Source organism: Cherax quadricarinatus, chromosome 97, assembly GCF_038502225.1.
Source record: "Cherax quadricarinatus isolate ZL_2023a chromosome 97, ASM3850222v1, whole genome shotgun sequence".
Lineage (NCBI taxonomy): Eukaryota > Metazoa > Arthropoda > Malacostraca > Decapoda > Parastacidae > Cherax > Cherax quadricarinatus.
This window is the reverse complement of record NC_091388.1, coordinates 3642324-3661083: the sequence shown is the minus strand read 5'-3', so window position 1 is coordinate 3661083 and position 18760 is coordinate 3642324. Positions and strand designations below refer to the sequence as shown.

The 18760-nt window shown below is 57.8% G+C and overlaps 1 protein-coding gene across 2 annotated transcripts in view; it reads left to right on the top strand.

Moving 5' to 3' along the window:
- The window catches only part of LOC128705015 (uncharacterized), a 62855-nt gene that overhangs the window by 16617 nt on the left and 27478 nt on the right, over positions 1-18760 (top strand). The window lies entirely within an intron of this gene.

Here is an 18760-nt window from a genome sequence, read left to right as displayed (position 1 = left end):
AACCCAGGGTAGGGAGTGTTAGTCACCCAGGATAACCCTGGGTAGGGAGTGTTAGCCATCCAGGATAACCCAGGGTAGGGAGGGTTAGCCACCCAGGATAACCCAGGGTAGGGAGTGTTAGTCACCCAGGGTAGGGAGTGTTAGTCACCCAGGATAACCCAGGGTAGGGAGTGTTAGCCACCCAGGATAACCCAGGGTAGGGAGTGTTAGTCACCCAGGATAACCCAGGATAGGGAGGGTTAGTCACCCAGGATAACCCAGGGTAGGGAGGGTTAGTCACCCAGGATAACCCAGGGTAGGGAGGGTTAGCCACCCTGGATAACCCAGGGTAGGGAGGGTTAGCCACCCAGGATAACCGAGGGTAGGGAGGGTTAGTCACCCAGGATAACCCAGGGTAGGGAGGGTTAGCCATACAGGATAACCCAGGGTAGGGAGGGTTAGTCACCCAGGATAACCCAGGGTAGGGAGTGTTAGTCACCCAGGATAACCCAGGGTAGGGAGGGTTAGTCACCCAGGATAACCCAGGGTAGGGAGGATTAGTCACCCTGGATAACCCAGGGTAGGGAGGGTTAGTCACCCAGGATAACCCAGGGTACTGAGGGTTAGTCACCCAGGATAACCCAGGGTAGGGAGGGTTAGTCACCCAGGATAACCCAGTGTAGTGAGTGTTAGCCACCCAGGGTAGGGAGGGTTAATCACCCAGGATAACCCAGGGTAGGGAGTGTTAGTCACCCAGGGTAAGCCAGGGTAGGGAGTGTTAGCCACCCAGGATAACCCAGGGTAGGGAGTGTTAGCCACCCAGGATAACCCAGGGTAGGGAGTGTTAGCCACCCAGGATAACCCAGGGTAGGGAGTGTTAGCCACCAAGGATAACCCAGGGTAGGGAGTGTTAGTCACCCAGGATAACCCAGGGTAGGGAGGGTTAGCCACCCAGGATAACCCAGGGTAGGGAGGGTTAGCCACCCAGGATAACCCAGGGTAGGGAGTGTTAGTCACCCAGGATAACCCAGGGTAGGGAGTGTTAGCCACCCAGGATAACCCAGGGTAGGGAGGGTTAGCCACCCAGGATAACCCAGGGTAGGAGTGTTAGTCACCCAGGATAACCCAGGGTAGGGAGGGTTAGCCACCCAGGATAACCCAAGGTAGGGAGTGTTAGTCACCCAGGATAACCCAGGGTAGGGAGTGTTAGTCACCCAGGATAACCCAAGGTAGGGAGTGTTAGTCACCCAGGGTAACCCAGGGTAGGGAGTGTTAGTCACCCAGGATAACCCAGGGTAGGGAGGGTTAGCCACCCAATATAACCCAGGGTAGGGAGGGTTAGCTACCCAGGGTAGGGAGTGTTAGTCACCCAGGATAACCCAAGGTAGGGAGTGTTAGTCACCCAGGGTAACCCATGGTAGGGAGTGTTAGTCACCCAGGATAACCCAGGGTAGGGAGGGTTAGCCACCCAATATAACCCAGGGTAGGGAGGGTTAGCTACCCAGGATAACCCAGGGTAGGGACTGTTAGCCACCCACGATAACCTAGGGTACGGATTCTTAGCCACTCAGGATAACCCAAGTTAGGGCGGGTTAGCCACCCAGGATAACCCAGGGTAGGGAGGGTTTGCTACCCAGGATAACCCAGGGTAGGGAGTGTTAGTCACCCAGGATAACCCAAGGTAGGGAGTGTTAGCCACCCAGGATAACCCAGGGTAGGGAGGGTTAGCTACCCAGGATAACCCAGGGTAGGGAGTGTTAGTCACCCAGGATAACCCAGGGTAGGGAGTGTTAGTCACCCAGGATAACCCAGGGTAGGGAGTGTTAGCAACCCAGGATAACCCAGGGTAGGGAGGGTTAGCCACCCAGGATAACCCAGGGTAGGGAGGGTTAGCCACCCAGGATAACCCAGGGTAGGGAGGGTTAGCCACCCAGGATAACCTAGGGTAGGGAGGGTTAGTCACCCAGGATAACCTAGGGTAAGGAGTGTTAGCCACCCAGGATAATCCAGGGTAGGGAGGGTTAGCCACCCAGGATAACCCAGGGTAGGGAGGGTTAGCCACCCAGGATAACCCAGGGTAGGGAGGGTTAGCCACACAGGATAACCTAGGGTAGGGAGGGTTAGTCACCCAGGATAACCTAGGGTAAGGAGTGTTAGTCACCCAGGATAATCCAGGGTAGGGAGTGTTAGCCACCCAGGATAACCCAGGGTAGGGAGTGTTAGTCACCCAGGGTAGGGAGTGTTAGTCACCCAGGATAACCCAGGGTAGGGAGTGTTAGCCACCCAGGATAACCCAGGGTAGGGAGTGTTAGTCATCCAGGATAACCCAGGGTAGGGAGGGTTAGCCACCCAGGATAACCCAGGGTAGGGAGGGTTAGCTACCCAGGATAACCCAGGGTAGGGAGTGTTAGTCACCCAGGATAACCCAAGGTAGGGAGTGTTAGCCACCCAGGATAACCCAGGGTAGGGAGGGTTAGCTACCCAGGATAACCCAGGGTAGGGAGTGTTAGTCACCCAGGATAACCCAGGGTAGGGAGGGTTAGTCACCCAGGATAACCCAGTGTAGGGAGTGTTAGTCACCCAGGATAACCCAAGGTAGGGAGTGTTAGCCACCCAGGATAACCCAGGGTAGGGAGGGTTAGCTACCCAGGATAACCCAGGGTAGGGAGTGTTAGTCACCCAGGATAACCCAGGGTAGGGAGGGTTAGTCACCCAGGATAACCCAGTGTAGGGAGTGTTAGCCACCCAGGATAACCCAGGGTAGGGAGTGTTAGCCACCCAGGATAACCCAGGGTAGGGAGGGTTAGTCACCCAGGATAACCTAGGGTAGGGAGGGTTAGCCACCCAGGATAACCTAGGGTAGGGAGGGTTAGCCACCCAGGATAACCCAGGGTAGGGAGTGTTAGTCACCCAGGATAACCCAGGGTAGGGAGTGTTAGCCACCCAGGATAACCCAGGGTAGGGAGGGTTAGCCACCCAGGATAACCCAGGGTAGGGAGTGTTAGTCACCCAGGGTAGGGAGTGTTAGTCACCCAGGATAACCCAGGGTAGGGAGTGTTAGCCACCCAGGATAACCCAGGGTAGGGAGTGTTAGCCACCCAGGATAACCTAGGGTAGGGAGTGTTAGTCACCCAGGATAACCCAGGGTAGGGAGGGTTAGTCACCCAGGATAACCCAGGGTAGGGAGGGTTGGTCACCCAGGATAACCCAGGGTAGGGAGGGTTAGTCACCCAGGATAACCCAGGGGAGTGTTAGTCACCCAGGATAACCCAGGGTAGGGAGGGTTAGTCACCCAGGATAACCCAGGGTAGGGAGTGTTAGCCACCCAGGATAACCCAGGGTAGGGAGTGTTAGCCACCCAGGATAACCCAGGGTAGGGAGTGTTAGTCACCCAGGATAACCCAGGGTAGGGAGGGTTAGCCACCCAGGATAACCCAGGGTAGGGAGGGTTAGCCACCCAGGATAACCCAGGGTAGGGAGTGTTAGTCACCCAGGATAACCCAGGGTAGGGAGGGTTAGCCACCCAGGATAACCCAGGGTAGGGAGTGTTAGTCACCCAGGATAACCCAGGGTAGGGAGTGTTAGTCACCCTGGATAACCCAAGGTAGGGAGTGTTAGTCACCCAGGGTAACCCAGGGTAGGGAGTGTTAGTCACCCAGGATAACCCAGGGTAGGGAGGGTTAGCCACCCAATATAACCCAGGGTAGGGAGGGTTAGCTACCCAGGATAACCCAGGGTAGGGACTGTTAGCCACCCAGGATAACCTAGGGTACGGAGTGTTAGCCACTCAGGATAACCCAAGTTAGGGCGGGTTAGCCACCCAGGATAACCCAGGATAGGGAGGGTTAGCTACCCAGGATAACCCAGGGTAGGGAGTGTTAGTCACCCAGGATAACCCAAGGTAGGGAGTGTTAGCCACCCATGATAACCCAGGGTAGGGAGGGTTAGCTACCCAGGATAACCCAGGGTAGGGATTGTTAGTCACCCAGGATAACCCAGGGTAGGGAGTGTTCGTCACCCAGGATAACCCAGGGTAGGGAGGGTTAGCCACCCAGGATAACCCAGGGTAGGTAGGGTTAGCCACCCAGGATAACCCAGGGTAGGGAGGGTTAGCCACCCAGGATAACCTAGGGTAGGGAGGGTTAGTCACCCAGGATAACCTAGGGTAAGGAGTGTTAGTCACCCAGGATAATCCAGGGTAGGGAGTGTTAGCCACCCAGGATAACCCAGGGTAGGGAGGGTTAGCCACCCAGGATAACCCAGGGTAGGGAGGGTTAGTCACCCAGGATAACCCAGGGTAGGGAGTGTTAGTCACCCAGGATAACCTAGGGTAGGGAGGGTTAGCCACCCAGGATAACCCAGGGTAGGGAGTGTTAGTCACCCAGGATAACCCAGGGTAGGGAGTGTTAGTCACCCAGGATAACCCAGGGTAGGGAGTGTTAGCCACCCAGGATAACCCAGGGTAGGGAGGGTTAGCCACCCAGGATAACCCAGGGTAGGGAGTGTTAGTCACCCAGGGTAGGGAGTGTTAGTCACCCAGGATAACCCAGGGTAGGGAGTGTTAGCCACCCAGGATAACCCAGGGTAGGGAGTGTTAGTCACCCAGGATAACCCAGGATAGGGAGGGTTAGTCACCCAGGATAACCCAGGGTAGGGAGGGTTAGTCACCCAGGATAACCCAGGGTAGGGAGGGTTAGCCACCCAGGATAACCCAGGGTAGGGAGGGTTAGCCACCCAGGATAACCGAGGGTAGGGAGGGTTAGTCACCCAGGATAACCCAGGGTAGGGAGGGTTAGCCACCCAGGATAACCCAGGGTAGGGAGGGTTAGTCACCCAGGATAACCCAGGGTAGGGAGTGTTAGTCACCCAGGATAACCCAGGGTAGGGAGGGTTAGTCACCCAGGATAACCCAGGGTAGGGAGGATTAGTCACCCTGGATAACCCAGGGTAGGGAGGGTTAGTCACCCAGGATAACCCAGGGTACTGAGGGTTAGTCACCCAGGATAACCCAGGGTAGGGAGGGTTAGTCACCCAGGATAACCCAGTGTAGGGAGTGTTAGCCACCCAGGATAACCCAGGGTAGGGAGGGTTAATCACCCAGGATAACCCAGGGTAGGGAGTGTTAGTCACCCAGGGTTAGCCAGGGTAGGGAGTGTTAACCACCCAGGATAACCCAGTGTAGGGAGTGTTAGCCACCCAGGATAACCCAGGGTAGGGAGTGTTAGCCACCCTGGATAACCCAGGGTAGGGAGTGTTAGCCACCCAGGATAACCCAGGGTAGGGAGTGTTAGTCACCCAGGATAACCCAGGGTAGGGAGGGTTAGCCACCCAGGATAACCCAGGGTAGGGAGGGTTAGCCACCCAGGATAACCCAGGGTAGGGAGTGTTAGTCACCCAGGATAACCCAGGGTAGGGAGTGTTAGCCACCCAGGATAACCCAGGGTAGGGAGGGTTAGCCACCCAGGATAACCCAGGGTAGGGAGTGTTAGTCACCCAGGATAACCCAGGGTAGGGAGGGTTAGCCACCCAGGATAACCCAGGGTAGGGAGTGTTAGTCACCCAGGATAACCCAGGGTAGGGAGTGTTAGTCACCCAGGATAACCCAAGGTAGGGAGTGTTAGTCACCCAGGGTAACCCAGGGTAGGGAGTGTTAGTCACCCAGGATAACCCAGGGTAGGGAGGGTTAGCCACCCAATATAACCCAGGGTAGGGAGGGTTAGCTACCCAGGGTAGGGAGTGTTAGTCACCCAGGATAACCCAGGGTAGGGAGTGTTAGTCACCCAGGATAACCCAAGGTAGGGAGTGTTAGTCACCCAGGGTAACCCATGGTAGGGAGTGTTAGTCACCCAGGATAACCCAGGGTAGGGAGGGTTAGCCACCCAATATAACCCAGGGTAGGGAGGGTTAGCTACCCAGGATAACCCAGGGTAGGGACTGTTAGCCACCCAGGATAACCTAGGGTACGGAGTGTTAGCCACTCAGGATAACCCAAGTTAGGGCGGGTTAGCCACCCAGGATAACCCAGGGTAGGGAGGGTTTGCTACCCAGGATAACCCAGGGTAGGGAGTGTTAGTCACCCAGGATAACCCAAGGTAGGGAGTGTTAGCCACCCAGGATAACCCAGGGTAGGGAGGGTTAGCTACCCAGGATAACCCAGGGTAGGGAGTGTTAGTCACCCAGGATAACCCAGGGTAGGGAGTGTTAGTCACCCAGGATAACCCAGGGTAGGGAGTGTTAGCCACCCAGGATAACCCAGGGTAGGGAGGGTTAGCCACCAAGGATAACCCAGGGTAGGGAGGGTTAGCCACCCAGGATAACCCAGGGTAGGGAGGGTTAGCCACCCAGGATAACCTAGGGTAGGGAGGGTTAGTCACCCAGGATAACCTAGGGTAAGGAGTGTTAGTCACCCAGGATAATCCAGGGTAGGGAGGGTTAGCCACCCAGGATAACCCAGGGTAGGGAGGGTTAGCCACCCAGGATAACCCAGGGTAGTAAGGGTTAGCCACCCAGGATAACCTAGGGTAGGGAGGGTTAGTCACCCAGGATAACCTAGGGTAAGGAGTGTTAGTCACCCAGGATAATCCAGGGTAGGGAGTGTTAGCCACCCAGGATAACCCAGGGTAGGGAGTGTTAGTCACCCAGGGTAGGGAGTGTTAGTCACCCAGGATAACCCAGGGTAGGGAGTGTTAGCCACCCAGGATAACCCAGGGTAGGGAGTGTTAGTCATCCAGGATAACCCAGGGTAGGGAGGGTTAGCCACCCAGGGTAGGGAGGGTTAGCTATCCAGGATAACCCAGGGTAGGGAGTGTTAGTCACCCAGGATAACCCAAGGTAGGGAGTGTTAGCCACCCTGGATAACCCAGGGTAGGGAGGGTTAGCTACCCAGTATAACCCAGGGTAGGGAGTGTTAGTCACCCAGGATAACCCAGGGTAGGGAGGGTTAGTCACCCAGGATAACCCAGTGTAGGGAGTGTTAGTCACCCAGGATAACCCAAGGTAGGGAGTGTTAGCCACCCAGGATAACCCAGGGTAGGGAGGGTTAGCTACCCAGGATAACCCAGGGTAGGGAGTGTTAGTCACCCAGGATAACCCAGGGTAGGGAGGGTTAGTCACCCAGGATAACCCAGTGTAGGGAGTGTTAGCCACCCAGGATAACCCAGGGTAGGGAGTGTTAGCCACCCAGGATAACCCAGGGTAGGGAGGGTTAGTCACCCAGGATAACCCAGGGTAGGGAGGGTTAGCCACCCAGGATAACCTAGGGTAGGGAGGGTTAGCCACCCAGGATAACCCAGGGTAGGGAGTGTTAGTCACCCAGGATAACCCAGGGTAGGGAGTGTTAGCCACCCAGGATAACCCAGGGTAGGGAGGGTTAGCCACCCAGGATAACCCAGGGTAGGGAGTGTTAGTCACCCTGGGTAGGGAGTGTTAGTCACCCAGGATAACCCAGGGTAGGGAGTGTTAGCCACCCAGGATAACCCAGGGTAGGGAGTGTTAGTCACCCAGGATAACCCAGGGTAGGGAGGGTTAGCCACCCAGGATAACCTAGGGTAGGGAGTGTTAGTCACCCAGGATAACAAAGGGTAGGGAGGGTTAGTCACCCAGGATAACCCAGGGTAGGGAGGGTTAGTCACCCAGGATAACCCAGGGTAGGGAGGGTTAGTCACCCAGGATAACCCAGGGTAGGGAGGGTTAGTCACCCAGGATAACCCAGGGTAGGGAGGGTTAGTCACCCAGGATAACCCAGGGTAGGGAGTGTTAGCCACCCAGGATAACCCAGGGTAGGGAGTGTTAGCCACCCAGGATAAGCTAGGGTAGGGAGTGTTAGCCACCCAGGATAACCCAGGGTAGGGAGGGTTAGTCACCCAGGATAACCCAGGGTAGGGAGTGTTAGCCACCCAGGATAACCTAGGGTAGGGAGTGTTAGTCACCCATGATAACCTAGGGTAGGGAGTGTTAGCCACCCAGGATAACCCAGGGTAGGGAGTGTTAGCCACCCAGGATAACCCAGGGTAGGGAGGGTTAGTCACCCAGGATAACCTAGGGTAGGGAGTGTTAGTCACCCAGGATAACCCAGGGTAGGGAGTGTTAGCCACCCAGGATAACCCAGGGTAGGGAGGGTTAGCCACCCAGGATAACCCAGGGTAGGGAGGGTTAGCCACCCAGGATAACCTAGGGTAGGGAGGGTTAGTCACCCAGGATAACCTAGGGTAAGGAGTGTTAGTCACCCAGGATAATCCAGGGTAGGGAGGGTTAGCCACCCAGGATAACCCAGGGTAGGGAGGGTTAGCCACCCAGGATAACCCAGGGTAGGGAGGGTTAGCCACCCAGGATAACCTAGGGTAGGGAGGGTTAGTCACCCAGGATAACCTAGGGTAAGGAGTGTTAGTCACCCAGGATAATCCAGGGTAGGGAGTGTTAGCCACCCAGGATAACCCAGGGTAGGGAGTGTTAGTCACCCAGGATAACCCAGGGTAGGGAGTGTTAGCCACCCAGGATAACCCAGGGTAGGGAGTGTTAGTCATCCAGGATAACCCAGGGTAGGGAGGGTTAGCCACCCAGGATAACCCAGGGTAGGGAGGGTTAGCTACCCAGGATAACCCAGGGTAGGGAGTGTTAGTCACCCAGGATAACCCAAGGTAGGGAGTGTTAGCCACCCAGGATAACCCAGGGTAGGGAGGGTTAGCTACCCAGGATAACCCAGGGTAGGGAGTGTTAGTCACCCAGGATAACCCAGGGTAGGGATTGTTAGTCACCCAGGATAACCCAGTGTAGGGAGTGTTAGTCACCCAGGATAACCCAAGGTAGGGAGTGTTAGCCACCCAGGATAACCCAGGGTAGGGAGGGTTAGCTACCCAGGATAACCCAGGGTAGGGAGTGTTAGTCACCCAGGATAACCCAGGGTAGGGAGGGTTAGTCACCCAGGATAACCCAGTGTAGGGAGTGTTAGCCACCCAGGATAACCCAGGGTAGGGAGTGTTAGCCACCCAGGATAACCCAGGGTAGGGAGGGTTAGTCACCCAGGATAACCCAGGGTAGGGAGGGTTAGCCACCCAGGATAACCTAGGGTAGGGAGGGTTAGCCACCCAGGATAACCCAGGGTAGGGAGTGTTAGTCACCCAGGATAACCCAGGGTAGGGAGTGTTAGCCACCCAGGATAACCCAGGGTAGGGAGGGTTAGCCACCCAGGATAACCCAGGGTAGGGAGTGTTAGTCACCCAGGGTAGGGAGTGTTAGTCACCCAGGATAACCCAGGGTAGGGAGTGTTAGCCACCCAGGATAACCCAGGGTAGGGAGTGTTAGTCACCCAGGATAACCCAGGGTAGGGAGGGTTAGTCACCCTGGATAACCCAGGGTAGGGAGGGTTAGTCACCCAGGATAACCCAGGGTAGTGAGGGTTAGTCACCCAGGATAACCCAGGGTAGGGAGGGTTAGTCACCCAGGATAACCCAGGGTAGGGAGGGTTAGTCACCCAGGATAACCCAGGGTAGGGAGGGTTAGTCACCCAGGATAACCCATGGTAGGGAGTGTTAGCCACCCAGGATAACCCAGGGTAGGGAGTGTTAGCCACCCAGGATAAGCTAGGGTAGGGAGTGTTAGCCACCCAGGATAACCCAGGGTAGGGAGGGTTAGTCACCCAGGATAACCCAGGGTAGGGAGTGTTAGCCACCCAGGATAACCTAGGGTAGGGAGTGTTAGTCACCCAGGATAACCTAGGGTAGGGAGTGTTAGCCACCCAGGATAACCCAGGGTAGGGAGTGTTAGCCACCCAGGATAACCCAGGGTAGGGAGGGTTAGTCACCCAGGATAACCTAGGGTAGGGAGTGTTAGTCACCCAGGATAACCCAGGGTAGGGAGTGTTAGTCACCCAGGATAACCCAGGGTAGGGAGTGTTAGTCACCCAGGATAACCTAGGGTAGGGAGTGTTAGTCACCCAGGATAACCTAGGGTAGGGAGTGTTAGTCACCCAGGATAACCCAGGGTAGGGAGTGTTAGCCACCCAGGATAACCCAGGGTAGGGAGGGTTAGCCACCCAGGATAACCCAAAAAATCAATGCGTCTCAAAAGTGGGTCCAGGGACTACAATTCAACATTACAGACACATAATGGACAGGGAGAGAGAGAGAGAGAGAGAGAGAACAATATTCCCAGGAATTAGTAAGACATTAAAGATAGGTAGAGAGAGAGTCAGTGTCTGATACACAGTTATCACAGCTGAGGTAGTTATCAGTCATATCTTGAGGCCACAACACTTAACTTATTAGAAAATACAACTCACGCGTCTCCTGGTTTTGTTATCTATCCTGTCTTAGCTACCCTGGGCTGTCTTGGATACCCTGGGCTGTCTTGGTTACCCTGGGCTGTCTTGGCTACCCTTGGCTGTCTTGGTTACCCTGGGCTGTCTTGGTTACCCTGGGCTGTCTTGGCTACCCTGGGCTGTCTTGGTTACCCTGGGCTGTCTTGGTTACCCTGGGCTGTCTTAGCTACCCTGGCCTGTCTTAGCTACCCTGGGCTGTCTTGGTTACCCTGGGCTGTCTTGGTTACCCTGGGCTGTCTTAGCTACCCTGGGCTGTCTTGGTTACCCTGGGCTGTCTTGGTTACCCTGGGCTGTCTTGGCTACCCTGGGCTGTCTTAGCTACCCTGGCCTGTCTTAGCTATCCTGGGCTGTCTTGGTTACCCTGGGCTGTCTTGGCTACCCTGGGCTGTCTTAGCTACCCTGGCCTGTCTTGGTTACCCTGGGCTGTCTTGGTTACCCTGGGCTGTCTTAGCTACCCTGGGCTGTCTTGGTTACCCTGGGCTGTCTTGGTTACCCTGGGCTGTCTTGGTTACCCTGGGCTGTCTTGGCTACCCTGGGCTGTCTTAGCTACCCTGGGCTGTCTTGGCTACCCTGGGCTGTCTTGGCTACCCTGGGCTGTCTTAGCTACCCTGGGCTGTCTTGGTTACCCTGGGCTGTCTTGGTTACCCTGGGCTGTCTTAGCTACCCTGGGCTGTCTTAGCTACCCTGGGCTGTCTTGGTTACCCTGGGCTGTCTTGGTTACCCTGGGCTGTCTTGGTTACCCTGGGCTGTCTTAGCTACCCTGGGCTGTCTTAGCTACCCTGGGCTGTCTTGGTTACCCTGGGCTGTCTTGGTTACCCTGGGCTGTCTTAGCTACCCTGGGCTGTCTTGGTTACCCTGGGCTGTCTTGGATACCCTGGGCTGTCTTGGATACCCTGGGCTGTCTTGGATACCCTGGGCTGTCTTGGCTACCCTGGGCTGTCTTGGTTACCCTGGGCTGTCTTGGTTACCCTGGGCTGTCTTGGCTACCCTGGGCTGTCTTGGTTACCCTGGGCTGTCTTGGATACCCTGGGCTGTCTTGGATACCCTGGGCTGTCTTGGATACCCTGGGCTGTCTTGGATACCCTGGGCTGTCTTGGTTACCCTGGGCTGTCTTGGATACCCTGGCCTGTCTTGGTTACCCTGGGCTGTCTTGGTTACCCTGGGCTGTCTTGGCTACCCTGGGCTGTCTTGGTTACCCTGGGCTGTCTTGGATACCCTGGGCTGTCTTGGATACCCTGGGCTGTCTTGGATACCCTGGGCTGTCTTGGATACCCTGGGCTGTCTTGGATACCCTGGGCTGTCTTGGCTACCCTGGGCTGTCTTGGTTACCCTGGGCTGTCTTGGATACCCTGGGCTGTCTTGGATACCCTGGGCTGTCTTGGATACCCTGGGCTGTCTTGGATACCCTGGGCTGTCTTGGTTACCCTGGGCTGTCTTGGATACCCTGGCCTGTCTTGGATACCCTGGCCTGTCTTGGTTACCCTGGGCTGTTTTGGTTACCCTGGGCTGTCTTGCCTACCCTGGGCTGTCTTGGTTACCCTGGGCTGTCTTAGCTACCCTGGGCTGTCTTAGCTACCCTGGGCTGTCTTGGTTACCCTGGGCTGTCTTGGTTACCCTTGGCTGTCTTAGCTACCCTGGGCTGTCTTGGTTACCCTGGGCTGTCTTGGCTACCCTGGGCTGTCTTGGTTACCCTGGGCTGTCTTGGTTACCCTGGGCTGTCTTGGCTACCCTGGGCTGTCTTGGTTACCCTGGGCTGTCTTAGCTACCCTGGGCTGTCTTAGCTACCCTGGGCTGTCTTGGTTACCCTGGGGTGTCTTGGCTACCCTGGGCTGTCTTGGTTACCCTGGGCTGTCTTAGCTACCCTGGGCTGTCTTAGCTACCCTCGGCTGTCTTGGTTACCCTGGGCTGTCTTAGCTTCCCTGGGCTGTCTTGGTTACCCTGGGCTGTCTTGGTTACCCTGGGCTGTCTTGGTTACCCTGGGCTGTCTTGGTTACCCTGGGCTGTCTTAGCTACCCTGGGCTGTCTTAGCTACCCTGGGCTGTCTTGGTTACCCTGGGCTGTCTTGGTTACCCTGGGCTGTCTTAGCTACCCTGGGCTGTCTTGGTTACCCTGGGCTGTCTTGGTTACCCTGGGCTGTCTTGGTTACCCTGGGCTGTCTTAGCTACCCTGGGCTGTCTTAGCTACCCTGGGCTGCCTTAGCTACCCTGGGCTGTCTTAGCTACCCTGGGCTGTCTTAGCTACCCTGGGCTGTCTTAGCTACCCTGGGCTGTCTTAGCTACCCTGGGCTGTCTTGGCTACCCTGGGCTGTCTTAGCTACCCTGGGCTGTCTTGGCTACACTGGCCTGTCTTGGCTACCATGGCCTGCCTTGGCTACCCTTGGCTGTCTTGGTTACCCTGGCCTGTCTTGGCTACCCTGGCCTGTCTTGGCTACCCTGGCCTGTCTTGGCTACCCTGGGCTGTCTTGGCCACCCTGGCCTGTCTTAGCTACCCTGGGCTGTCTTGGCTACCCTGGCCTGTCTTGGCTACCCTGGGCTGTCTTGGTTACCCTGGGCTGTCTTGGTTACCCTGGCCTGTCTTGGCTACCCTGGCCTCTTTTGGTTACCTTGGGCTTTCTTGGTTACCCTGGCCTGTCTTCGCTACCCTGGCATGTCTTGGCTACCCTGGCCTGTCTTGGCTACCCTGGGCTGTCTTGGCTACCCTGGCCTGTCTTGGCTACCCTGGCCTGTCTTGGCTACCCTGGGCTGTCTTGGCTGCCCTGGGCTGTCTTGGCTATCCTGGGCTGTCTTGGCTACCCTAGACTGTCTTGGCTACCCTGGGCTGTCTTGGCTACCCTGACCTGTCTTGGCTACCCTGGCCTGTCTTGGCTATCCTGGCCTGTCTTGGCTATCCTGGCTGTCTTGGCTATCCTGGCCTGTCTTTGCTACCCTGGGCTGTCTTGGCTACCCTGGACTGTCTTGGCTACCCTGGGCTGTCTTGGCTACCCTGGGCTGTCTTGGCTACCCTGGCCTCTCTTGGCTACCCTGGGCTGTCTTGGCTACCCTGGGCTGTCTTGGCTACCCTGGCCTGTCTTGGCTACCCTGGCCTGTCTTGGCTACCCTGGCCTGTCTTTGCTACCCTGGTCTGTCTTGGTTACCCTGGGCTGTCTTGGCTATCCTGGCCTGTCTTGGCTACCCTGGCCTGTCTTGGCTACCCTGGCCTGTCTTGGCTATCCTGGGCTGTCTTGGCTATCCTGGCCTGTCTTGGCTATCCTGGCCTGTCTTGGCTACCCTGGCCTCTCTTGGGTACCCTGGGCTGTCTTGGCTACCCTGGCCTGTCTTGGCTACCCTGGCCTCTCTTGGCTACCCTGGGCTGTCTTGGCTGCCCTGGGCTGTCTTGGCTATCCTGGGCTGTCTTTCCTACCCTAGACTGTCTTGGCTACCATGGGCTGTCTTGGCTACCCTGACCTGTCTTGGCTACCCTGGCCTGTCTTGGCTATCCTGGCCTGTCTTGGCTATCCTGGCCTGTCTTGGCTATCCTGGCCTGTCTTGGCTACCCTGGGCTGTCTTGGCTACCCTGGACTGTCTTGGCTACCCTGGGCTGTCTTGGCTACCCTGGGCTGTCTTGGCTACCCTGGCCTGTCTTGGCTACCCTTGGCTGTCTTGGCTACCCTGAGCTGTCTTGGCTACCCTGGCCTGTCTTGGCTACCCTGGCCTGTCTTTTCTACCCTGGCCTGTCTTGGCTACCCTGGACTGTCTTGGCTACCCTGGCCTGTCTTGGCTACCCTTTCCTGTCTTGGCTACCCTGGGTTGTCTTGGCTACCCTGGGCTGTCTTGGCTACCCTGGCCTGTCTTGGCTACCCTGGCCTGTCTTGGCTACCCTGGGCTGTCTTGGCTACCCTGGCCTGTCTTGGCTACCCTGGGCTGTCTTGGCTACCCTGGCCTGTCTTGGCTACCCTGGTCTGTCTTGGCTATCCTGGCCTGTCTTGGCTACCCTGGGCTGTCTTGGCTACCCTGGGCTGTCTTGGCTATCCTGGCCTATCTTGGCTATCCTGGCCTGTCTTGGCTACCCTGGGCTGTCTTGGCTACCCTGGGCTGTCTTGGCTATCCTGGGCTGTCTTGGCTATCCTTGCCTGTCTTGGCTATCCTGGCCTGCCTTGGCTACCCTGGGCTGTCTTGGCTACCCTGGCCTGTCTTGGCTACCCTGGCCTGTCTTGGCTATCCTGGGCTGTCTTGGCTACCCTGGACTGTCTTGGCTATCCTGGCCTTTCTTGGCTTCCCTGGGCTGTCTTGGCTACCCTGGCCTGTCTTGGCTATCCTGGCCTGTCTTGGCTACCCTGGGCTGTCTTGGCTACCCTGGCCTGTCTTGGCTACCCTTGGCTGTCTTGGCTATCCTGGGCTGTCTTGGCTATCCTGGCCCGTCTTGGCTATCCTGGGCTGTCTTGACTACCCTGGGCTGTCTTGACTACCCTGGGCTGTCTTGGCTACCCTGGCCTGTCTTGGCTATCCTGGCCTGTCTTGGCTATCCTGGCCTGTCTTGGCTATCCTGGGCTGTCTTGGCAATCCTGGGCTGTCTTGGCTACCCTGGGCTGTCTTGGCTATCCCTGGGCTGTCTTGGCTACCCTGGGCTGTCTTGGCTACCCTGGGCTGTCTTGGCTTCCCTGGGCTGTCTTGGCTACCCTGGGCTGTCTTGGCTACCCTGGCCTGTCTTGGCTACCCTGGCCTGTCTTGGCTACCCTGGCCTCTCTTGGCTACCCTGGGCTGTCTTGGCTACCCTGGGCTGTCTTGGCTACCCTGGCCTGTCTTGGCTACCCTGGCCTGTCTTGGCTTCCCTGGCCTGTCTTGGCTACCCTGGGCTGTCTTGGCTATCCTGGCCTGTCTTGGCTACCCTGGGCTGTCTTGGCTACCCTGGGCTGTCTTGGCTACCCTGGGCTGTCTTAGCTATCCTGGCCTGTCTTGGCTACCCTGGACTGTCTTGGCTATCCTGGCCTGTCTTGGCTACCCTGGGCTGTCTTGGCTACCCTGGCCTGTCTTGGCTATCCTGGCCTGTCTTGGCTACCCTGGGCTGTATTGGCTTCCCTGGCCTGTCTTGGCTACCCTGGGCTGTCTTGGCTACCCTGGCCTGTCTTGGCTATCCTGGCCTGTCTTGGCTACCCTGGCCTCTCTTGGCTACCCTGGGCTGTCTTGGCTACCCTGGGCTGTCTTGGCTACCCTGGCCTGTCTTGGCTACCCTGGCCTGTCTTGGCTTCCCTGGCCTGTCTTGGCTACCCTGGGCTGTCTTGGCTATCCTGGCCTGTCTTGGCTACCCTGGGCTGTCTTGGCTACCCTGGGCTGTCTTGGCTACCCTGGCCTGTCTTGGCTACCCTGGCCTATCTTGGCTACCCTGGGCTGTCTTGGCTACCCTGGCCTGTCTTGGCTACCCTGGCCTGTCTTGGCTATCCTGGGCTGTCTTGGCTACCCTGGACTGTCTTGGCTATCCTGGCCTGTCTTGGCTACCCTGGGCTGTCTTGGCTACCCTGGCCTGTCTTGGCTATCCTGGCCTGTCTTGGCTACCCTGGGCTGTATTGGCTTCCCTGGCCTGTCTTGGCTATCCTGCGCTGTCTTGGCTATCCTGGGCTGTCTTGGCTATCCTGGCCCGTCTTGGCTATCCTGGGCTGTCTTGGCTACCCTGGGCTGTCTTGACTACCCTGGGCTGTCTTGGCTACCCTGGCCTGTCTTGGCTATCCTGGCCTGTCTTGGCTATCCTGGCCTGTCTTGGCTATCCTGGGCTGTCTTGGCAATCCTGGGCTGTCTTGGCTACCCTGGGCTGTCTTGACTACCCTGGGCTGTCTTGGCTACCCTGGCCTGTCTTGGCTACCCTGGGCTGTCTTGGCTACCCTGGGCTGTCTTGGCTACCCTGGGCAGTCTTGGCTACCCTGGCCTGTCTTGGCTACCCTGGGCTGTCTTGGCTACCCTGGGCTGTCTTGGCTACCCTGCCCTGTCTTGGCTACCCTGGCCTGTCTTGGCTACCCTGGGCTGTATTGGCTACCCTGGGCTGTCTTGGCTACCCTGGGCTGTCTCGGCTACCCTGGGCTGTCTTGGCTATCCCTGGGCTGTCTTGGCTACTCTGGGCTGTCTTGGCTACCCTGGGTTGTCTTGGCTACCCTGGGCTGTCTTGGCTACCCTGGGCTGTCTTGGCTACCCTTTCCTGTCTTGGCTACCCTGGCCTGTCTTGGCTACCCTGGCCTCTCTTGGCTACCCTGGGCTGTCTTGGCTACCCTGGGCTGTCTTGGCTACCCTGGCCTGTCTTGGCTACCCTGGCCTGTCTTGGCTACCCTGGGCTGTCTTGGCTACCCTGGGCTGTCTTGGCTATCCTGGCCTGTCTTGGCTACCCTGGCCTGTCTTGGCTACCCTGGCCTGTCTTGGCTACCCTGGCCTGTCTTGGCTACCCTGGCCTGTCTTGGCTACCCTGGGCTGTCTTGGCTACCCTGGGCTGTCTTGGCTACCCTGGCCTGTCTTGGCTATCCTGGCCTGTCTTGGCTACCCTGGGCTGTCTTGGCTTCCCTGGCCTGTCTTGGCTATCCTGCGCTGTCTTGGCTATCCTGGGCTGTCTTGGCTATCCTGGCCCGTCTTGGCTATCCTGGGCTGTCTTGGCTACCCTGGGCTGTCTTGACTACCCTGGGCTGTCTTGGCTAACCTTGCCTGTCTTGGCTATCCTGGCCTGTCTTGGCTATCCTGGGCTGTCTTGGCAATCCTGGGCTGTCTTGGCTACCCTGGGCTGTCTTGACTACCCTGGGCTGTCTTGGCTACCCTGGGCTGTCTTGGCTACCCTGGGCAGTCTTGGCTACCCTGGCCTGTCTTGGCTACCCTGGGCTGTCTTGGCTACCCTGGGGTGTCTTGGCTACCCTGGCCTGTCTTGGCTACCCTGGCCTGTCTTGGCTACCCTGGGCTGTATTGGCTACCCTGGGCTGTCTTGGCTACCCTGGGCTGTCTCGGCTACCCTGGGCTGTCTTGGCTATCCCTGGGCTGTCTTGGCTACCCTGGGCTGTCTTGGCTACCCTGGGCTGTCTTGGCTACCCTGGGCTGTCTTGGCTACCCTGGGCTGTCTTGGCTACCCTGGCCTGTCTTGGCTACCCTGGCCTGTCTTAGGTACCCTGGCCTCTCTTGGCTACCCTGGGCTGTCTTGGCTACCCTGGGCTGTCTTGGCTACCCTGGCCTGTCTTGGCTACCCTGGCCTGTCTTGGCTACCCTGGGCTGTCTTGGCTACCCTGGGCTGTCTTGGCTATCCTGGCCTGTCTTGGCTACCCTGGCCTGTCTTGGCTACCCTGGCCTGTCTTGGCTACCCTGGCCTGTCTTGACTACCCTGGGCTGTCTTGGCTACCCTGGGCTGTCTTGGCTACCCTGGGCTGTCTTGGCTACCCTGGGCTGTCTTGGCTACCCTGGGCTGTCTTGGCTACCCTGGGCTGTCTTGGCTACCCTGGGCTGTCTTGGCTACCCTGTCCTGTCTTGGCTACCCTGGGCTGTCTTGGCTACCCTGGGCTGTCTTGGCTACCCTGGCCTGTCTTGGCTACCCTGTCCTGTCTTGGCTACCCTGGGCTGTCTTGGCTACCCTGGGCTGTCTTGGCTACCCTGGGCTGTCTTGGCTACCCTGGGCTGTCTTGGCTATCCCTGGGCTGTCTTGGCTACCCTGGGCTGTCTTGGCTACCCTGGCCTGTCTTGGCTACCCTGGCCGGTCTTGGCTATCCTGGGCTGTCTTGGCTATCCTGGCCTGTCTTGGCTATCCTGGCCTGTCTTGGCTACCCTAGCCTCTCTTGGCTACCCTGGGCTGTCTTGGCTACCCTGGCCTGTCTTGGCTACCCTGGCCTCTCTTGGCTACCCTGGGCTGTCTTGGCTGTCCTGGGCTGTCTTGGCTATCCTGGGCTGTCTTGGCTACACTAGACTGTCTTGGCTACCCTGGGCTGTCTTGGCTACCCTGACCTGTCTTGGCTACCCTGGCCTGTCTTGGCTATCCTGGCCTGTCTTGGCTATCCTGGCCTGTCTTGGCTATCCTGGCCTGTCTTGGCTACCCTGGGCTGTCTTGGCTACCCTGGACTGTCTTGGCTACCCTGGGCTGTCTTGGCTACCCTGGGCTGTCTTGGCTACCCTGGCCTGTCTTGGCTACCCTGGGCTGTCTTGGCTACCCTGGGCTGTCTTGGCTACCCTGGCCTGTCTTGGCTACCCTGGCCTGTCTTGGCTACCCTGGCCTGTCTTGGCTACCCTGGGCTGTCTTGGCTACCCTAGCCTGTCTTGGCTACCCTGGGCTGTCTTGGCTACCCTGACCTGTCTTGGCTACCCTGGCCTGTCTTGGCTATCCTGGCCTGTCTTGGCTATCCTGGCCTGTCTTGGCTATCCTGGCCTGTCTTGGCTACCCTGGGCTGTCTTGGCTACCCTGGACTGTCTTGGCTACCCTGGGCTGTCTTGGCTACCCTGGGCTGTCTTGGCTACCCTGGCCTGTCTTGGCTACCCTGGGCTG